This window comes from Euprymna scolopes, chromosome 13 (assembly GCF_053919585.1).
Source record: "Euprymna scolopes isolate OS-2025 chromosome 13, ASM5391958v1, whole genome shotgun sequence".
NCBI lineage: Eukaryota > Metazoa > Mollusca > Cephalopoda > Sepiida > Sepiolidae > Euprymna > Euprymna scolopes.
Genome location: NC_136494.1, coordinates 75,276,396 through 75,283,142, shown reverse-complemented (window position 1 = coordinate 75,283,142; position 6,747 = coordinate 75,276,396). Strand labels below are relative to the sequence as shown.

The window sequence follows — 6,747 nt, the reverse complement described above, 5'->3', positions numbered from 1 at the left end:
TGTAAAAAACAACAACGAAAAATACCTGTAAAAAATGGTGTCGCTTTTGGTCCGTACTGAAATATTGCTTTGTGATCTCAAATCTAAGGAATATCTGTCCAGTCTAAAAATGATATGATGATATCGTGGGGTCTCCGCTTGCGTCGATACATTGGAAATATGTCCAAGGTTATAAGGATATTTGAGATGAACCGGAATTACCAGATACATTCTGACATTACATTAACCAGATTACTTAGATAAATACTTTTACAGTTTTAACAAAAAGGCTACAATAATATCAGCGCATCTTCATTCACGCTGAACTTCCACAGAATGGCCAACAGCAATATATTACATATAGAAGATGCTACTGCTAGTTTTTATCATTGTTATTCTTTTACTAGCAGGGCTACCCGGCGTTGCTCGGGACCGTATAAACAATGAAAAAACAAAAGCAGATATTGAACATATGTTTTATTCTTAGGGGAGAGGAATCTTTCATCTCTATGTATTATTTGTTTTATCTACCCTAGGACTGGTATTGTTCATGTTTTATCCCTAGCGTAGGTAATTTACAGCATGTATATGAAATTGTTTTACCTTAGGGAGAAGAGAACAGGTAATATACAACATAATGTGTCTATATTACATCCCTGGCAACGCCTAGAAACCAGCTAGAACATGTATTTCAGTCAATCTTTATTATATCCTGGGCTATGCCGGGAAACCAGCTAATCTCTTTTTAGTGACTTGACCACCAAAATACCTCCCTAAGTGTGTCCTTTCTTTTGAACTTATTAGATATAGGTATCTAGAAATGTGTGTGAAATTTTGTTGAATGCATTGTTCACTATGATTTTCTTATTGTTCTACACAATATCAACTGTAGCGAAATAACACAGTAAACTTAGTGTAGTGTTAGAATAAAGAGCAAAGGAAAAAATTAGAATCATATTTTGTAATTGCAAATCTAAATTTGCTAGCATGTACCAGTATTGGCCAGGTTGTGGAAATTTGGAACTTATAACATATGTAGTGGCCTTTTCCTAGATACCTATTGCTAAAAATTATACTTTCATTTTGTTAGAAAAATCTCTCTTCAGATGCCCTGCATCATTCAAAATAAAAACAAATATTTTTATAATTGTTTCAGTATATTGCTACACAATGTGAAAGTTTTTAACGTTTGTAAAAAAAATCATGAATGTGCTTATATTGCAAAAAAGAAAATATCAGTGCACAGTATTGAAAGTGTTTGAGATTCAAAAGTCTGTAACATTTCTACTAACTTCATAAGATGTCATGTGAGAAACTGAATTGAATATCAAGACATTATCTGAAGCGTTTTTATTTTGGTGTAACATATGTGTTTACAGTGAACCTTAACTTTTAATAAACAGATTGGTATGCAATGACATAGGCTAAGAATCTTTAAAATATATATAAATTGGAAAAATGTGTGAACAAATGAAAAAAAATTGATCCGCTCCACTTGATGACATCAAGCACAGTAATATTTTAGTGAAGAAAATATGAAATTGATGTTCAGTGATTAGTTTGGATGAATGAGAAAATGTAATTGTTTGATGCATAAAAATAACTCAGTTGCTGTATTTGATATTAAGCAGCAAAATATAGTGATTTGAATATTTGGGAAAACATCAAACCAGATTATGTAAAAAGAAAAAAAAAAGATGAAATTAGAAAATATATATTTTATGTTTATGAGTTCTGCCAATCAAAATTTTGTGGCAGAAATTGGGTGATTACCATGCAATTTTATTTTGGTAAAATTCTTAAATTATTAGAATGTTTATTATAATTTCTAATTAGTGACTTGTTATAATCAAAATCCGCCCTAAAGAGTGTCCTTTCTTTTATTAGGTATCAGAGTAGGTATCAAGATTTCTACTTCTATACAAATGTGATATTTCAGATCTGTACATAAAAAATTTGTTGAATATATAGGTTGAGAATTGTTCTGTGTCGCTCTCTCTCACACACACACGCATTCTCACTTTTATAGATATAATAGATAGATTACTCTAGATATATTTCCATATGTCTGAATACCCTATATACAAATTTTCAAATCTGTAGATAAAAAAATTTGTTGAGTATATAGGTTGAAAATTGTTCTCTCTCTCTCTCTCACACACACATTCTCAATTTTAGAGATATAATAGATAGATTATGCTAGATATATTTCCATATGTCTGAATACCCTATATAACAATTTTCTAATCTGTAGATCAAATATTTGTTGAATATATAGGTTGAAAATTGTTCTTACTCTCTCTCTCTCTCTCTCTGGCTACCTCACACACACACATTCTAACTTTTATAGATATAATAGATAGATTATGCTAGATATATTTCCATATGTGTGAATACCCTATATACAAATTTTCTAATTTGTAGATAAAAAATTTGTAGAGTGCATAGGTTGAGAATTGTTCTCTCTATCTCTCACACACACACATTCTAACTTTTAAAGATATAATAGATTATGCTAGATATATTTCGATATTTCTGAATACCCTATATATAAAAATTTGTTGAATGTATAGGTTGAGAACTGTTCTCTCTCTCTCTCTCTCTCTCTCTCTCGCTCACACACACACACATTCTCACTTTTATAGATATAATAGAAAGATTATCCTAGATATATTTCTATTTGTATGAATACTCTATATACAAATTTTAAAATCTGTAGATAAAGAATTTGTTGAGTATATGGGTTGAGAATTGTTCTCTCTCTCTCTCTCTCTCTCACACACACACACACACATTCTCACTTTTATAGATATAATAGATTATGCTAGATATATTTCCATATGTCTGAATACCCTATATACAAATTTTCAAATCTGTAGATAAAAAATTTGTTGAGTATATAGGTTGAGAATTGTTCTCTCTCTCTCTATCACACACATTCTCACTTTTATAGATACATTAGACAGATTATGCCAGATATATTGAAATATGTCTGAATGCCCAATATACAAATTTTGAAATCTGTAGATAAAAAATTTGTTGTATACATAGGTTGACAATTGTCCTCTCTCTCACACACACACACATTCTCACTTTTATACATATAATAGATAGATTATGCTAGATATATTTCTATATGTCTGAACACCCTATATACAAATGTTCAAATCTGTGGATAAAAAATTTGTTGAATGTATAGGTTGAGAATTTTTATCTCTCTCTTTTTCTCTCTCTCTCTCTCGCTATCTCACACACACGCATTCTCACTTTTATAGATAAAATAGATAGATTATGCTAGATATATTTCCATATGTCTGAATACCCTATATACAAAGTTTCAAATCTGTAGATAAAAAATTTGTTGAATATATAGGTTTAGAATTGTTCTCTCTCTCTCTGTCACACACACATTCTAACTTTTGTAGTTATAATAGATAGATTATGCTAGATATATTTCCATATGTCTGAATACCCTATATACAAATTTTCTAAACTGTAGGTAAAAAATTTGTTGAGTATGTAGGTTAAGAATTGTTCTCTCTCTCTCTCACACACACACACACACACACAAGTTCTCACTTTTATAGATATAATAGATAGATTATGCTAGATATATTTCTATATGTCTGCCTACCCTATATACAAATTTCCAAATCTGTGCCCAAAAATGTGTGGAATATATAGGTTGAGAATTGTTCTCTCTCTCTCTCTCTCTCTCTCTCACACATATTCTCACTTTTATAGGTTATATAGGTTGAGAATTTTTTGCTCTTTCCATCACTCACATTCACACTTTTATAGATATAATACATAGATTATGCCAGATATATTTACATATGTCTGAATACCCAATATACACATTTTCAAATCTGTAGATAAAAAATTAGTTGAATATATAGGTTGAGAATTGTTCTCTCTCTCTCTCTTTCTCTCTCTCTCACACACACATTCTCACTTTTATAGATATAATAGATAGATTATGCTAGATATATTTCCATACGTCTGAATACCCTATATCCAAATTTTCTAATATGTAGATAAAAAATTTGTTGAATATATAGGGTGAGAATTTTCCTTCCTCTCTTTCTCTCTCTCTCTTTCTCACACACACACAAGCTGAAAATTGTTCTCTCTCTCTCTCTGACTCTCTCTCTCTCACACACACACACATGGTCATTTTATAGATATAATAGATAGGTTATGCTAGATATATTTCTATATGTCTGAATACCCTATATACAAATTTTTAAATCTGTAGATAAAAAATTTGTTGAGTATATAGGTTGAGAATTGTTCTTTCTCTCTCTCTCACACACACATTCTCACTTTTATAGATATAATAGATTATGCTAGATATATTTCCAAATGTCTGAATACCCTATATACAAATTTTCAAATCTGTAAAGATAGAATTTGTTGAATATATAGGTTGAGAATTGTTCTCTCTCTCTCTCTTTCACACACATTCTCACTTTTATAGATATAATAGATAGATTATGCTAGATATATTTCCTTATGTCTGAATACCCTATATACAAATTATCAAATCTGTAGATACAAAATTTGTTGAGTATATAGGTTGAGAATTGTTCTCTCTCTCTCTCTCTCTCACTCACTCACTCACTCACTCACTCACAAACACACACACACATTCTACCTTTTATAGATATAATAGATTATGCTAGATATATTTCCATATGTCTGAATACCCTGTATACAAATTTTCAGATCTGTACATAAAAATTAGTTGAATATATAGGTTGAGAATTGTTCTCTCTCTCTCTCTTCTCTCTCTCTCTTTCACACACATTCTCACTTTTCTAGATATAATAGATAGATTATGCTAGATATATTTCCATATGTCTGAATACCCTATATACAAATTTTATAATCGGTAGATAAAAAATTTGTTGAATATATAGGGTGAGAATTGTACTTACTCTCTCTCTCTCACGCACACATTCTCACTTTTATGGATATAATAGATAGATTATGCTGGATATATTTCCATATGTCTGAATACCCTATATACAAATGGTCAAATCTGTAGATAACAAATTTATTGAATAGATAGGTTGAGAATTGTTCTCTCTCTCTCTCTCGCAACCTTACACACACAACCACACGCAAACATTCTGACTTTTATAGATATAATAGATCGATTATGCTAGATATATTTCCATATGTCTGAATACCCAATATACAAATTTTCAAATCTGTAGGTAAAAAATTTGTTGAATATATAGGTTGAGAATTGTTCTCTCTCTCTCACACACTCACATTCTCACTTTTATAGATATAATGTATAGATTATGCTAGATATATTTCTATATGTCTGAATACCCTATATACAAAGTTTAAAATCCGTAGATAAAAATACGTTGAGTATATAGGTTGAGAATTGTTCTCTCTCTCTCTTACGCATACACACACACACACACACACATTTTCACTTTTATAGATATAATAGATAGATTATGCTAGATATATTTCCATATGTCTGAATACCCTATATACAAATTTTCAAATCTGTAGATAAAAAATGTATTGAATATATAGGTTGAGAATTGTTGTCTCTCTCTCTCTCTCTCTCTCTGGCTACCTCACACACACACACACATTTTCACTTTTATAGATATAATAGATAGATTATGCTAGATATATTTCCATATGTCTGAATACCCTATATACAAATTTTCAAATCTGTAGATAAAAAATGTATTGAATATATAGGTTGAGAATTGTTGTCTCTCTCTCTCTCTCTCTCTCTCTCTCTCTCTCTCTCTCTCTCTCTCTCTCTCTCTCTCTCTCTGGCTACCTCACACACACACACATTTTCACTTTTATAGATATAATAGATAGATTATGCTAGATATATTTCCATATGTCTGAATACCCTATATACAAACTTTCAAATCTGTAGATAAAAAATTTGTTGAGTATATAGGTTGAGAATTGTTCTCTCTCTCTCACACGAAACTGTGCGCTCGGCTTCTTCCCCCCCTTCCCACCCCAAATGCTTGGGAAACTGTGCACTGTTTTTGTTGGTTTTCAAGCTGCCTCTTCCCCCCACACACACACACACAGTTTAACAGTAGTAGGAGGTCAAGAGAAAGAGGGTGAGAGAGAGAGAAGAGTAAGTTGGTGAGAGAGAGAGAAAAGAGAAAGAGGGTGTTGGTTTTATATTTTTATTATCGTCTAATATTTTGAAAGCTGAATTTCTAATAAAATGTGCATCTATAGGAGATAATGCCTGGGAATGTGTTCCCCCCCCCCACAGTTTAACAGTGGTGTGACGTCAAGAGAAAGAGGGTGAGAGAGAGGGAAGAGTAAGTGGGTGAGAGAGAGAAAGAGAGAGAAAAAAAAGAAAGACGGTGTTGGTTTTGTGAAAAAAGTTGTTATTTACAATTGTTCGCATTCTTGGCCTTTTGGTCAAGATCAAAGTGTAGTATCTGTTCTTCAGATGCTGCACTTCTATTTCTTGTTCTCTTTCGGTGGAGGAGAAATCCTCCACGACTGAGACAATTTTTATTTTTGTACCTTTTCTCCACGTTAAAAAACGACCCTGGTGTCTAACTCTGTCCCGTGGGGAGGCATAGTAAATAGGTACAATTGTTCGCCATTAGTGGATGTTGACGTCACATCACGTGACATGACTAAGCGTTTTTTTTTTAGTATGAATAACATTTTTTGTTTTAATTATAAAGTCTACACTTAATTTTATAGAAAATGATGTATATATAATAGAAAAAAAAAATTACTGGTTTT

At 31.4% G+C, this 6,747-nt stretch overlaps 1 pseudogene; it reads left to right on the top strand.

Moving 5' to 3' along the window:
* Nucleotides 1-6,390: 6,390 nt before the first annotated feature.
* On the top strand, nucleotides 6,391-6,524 carry LOC145292541 (U2 spliceosomal RNA; annotated as a pseudogene).
* Nucleotides 6,525-6,747: the final 223 nt, after the last annotated feature.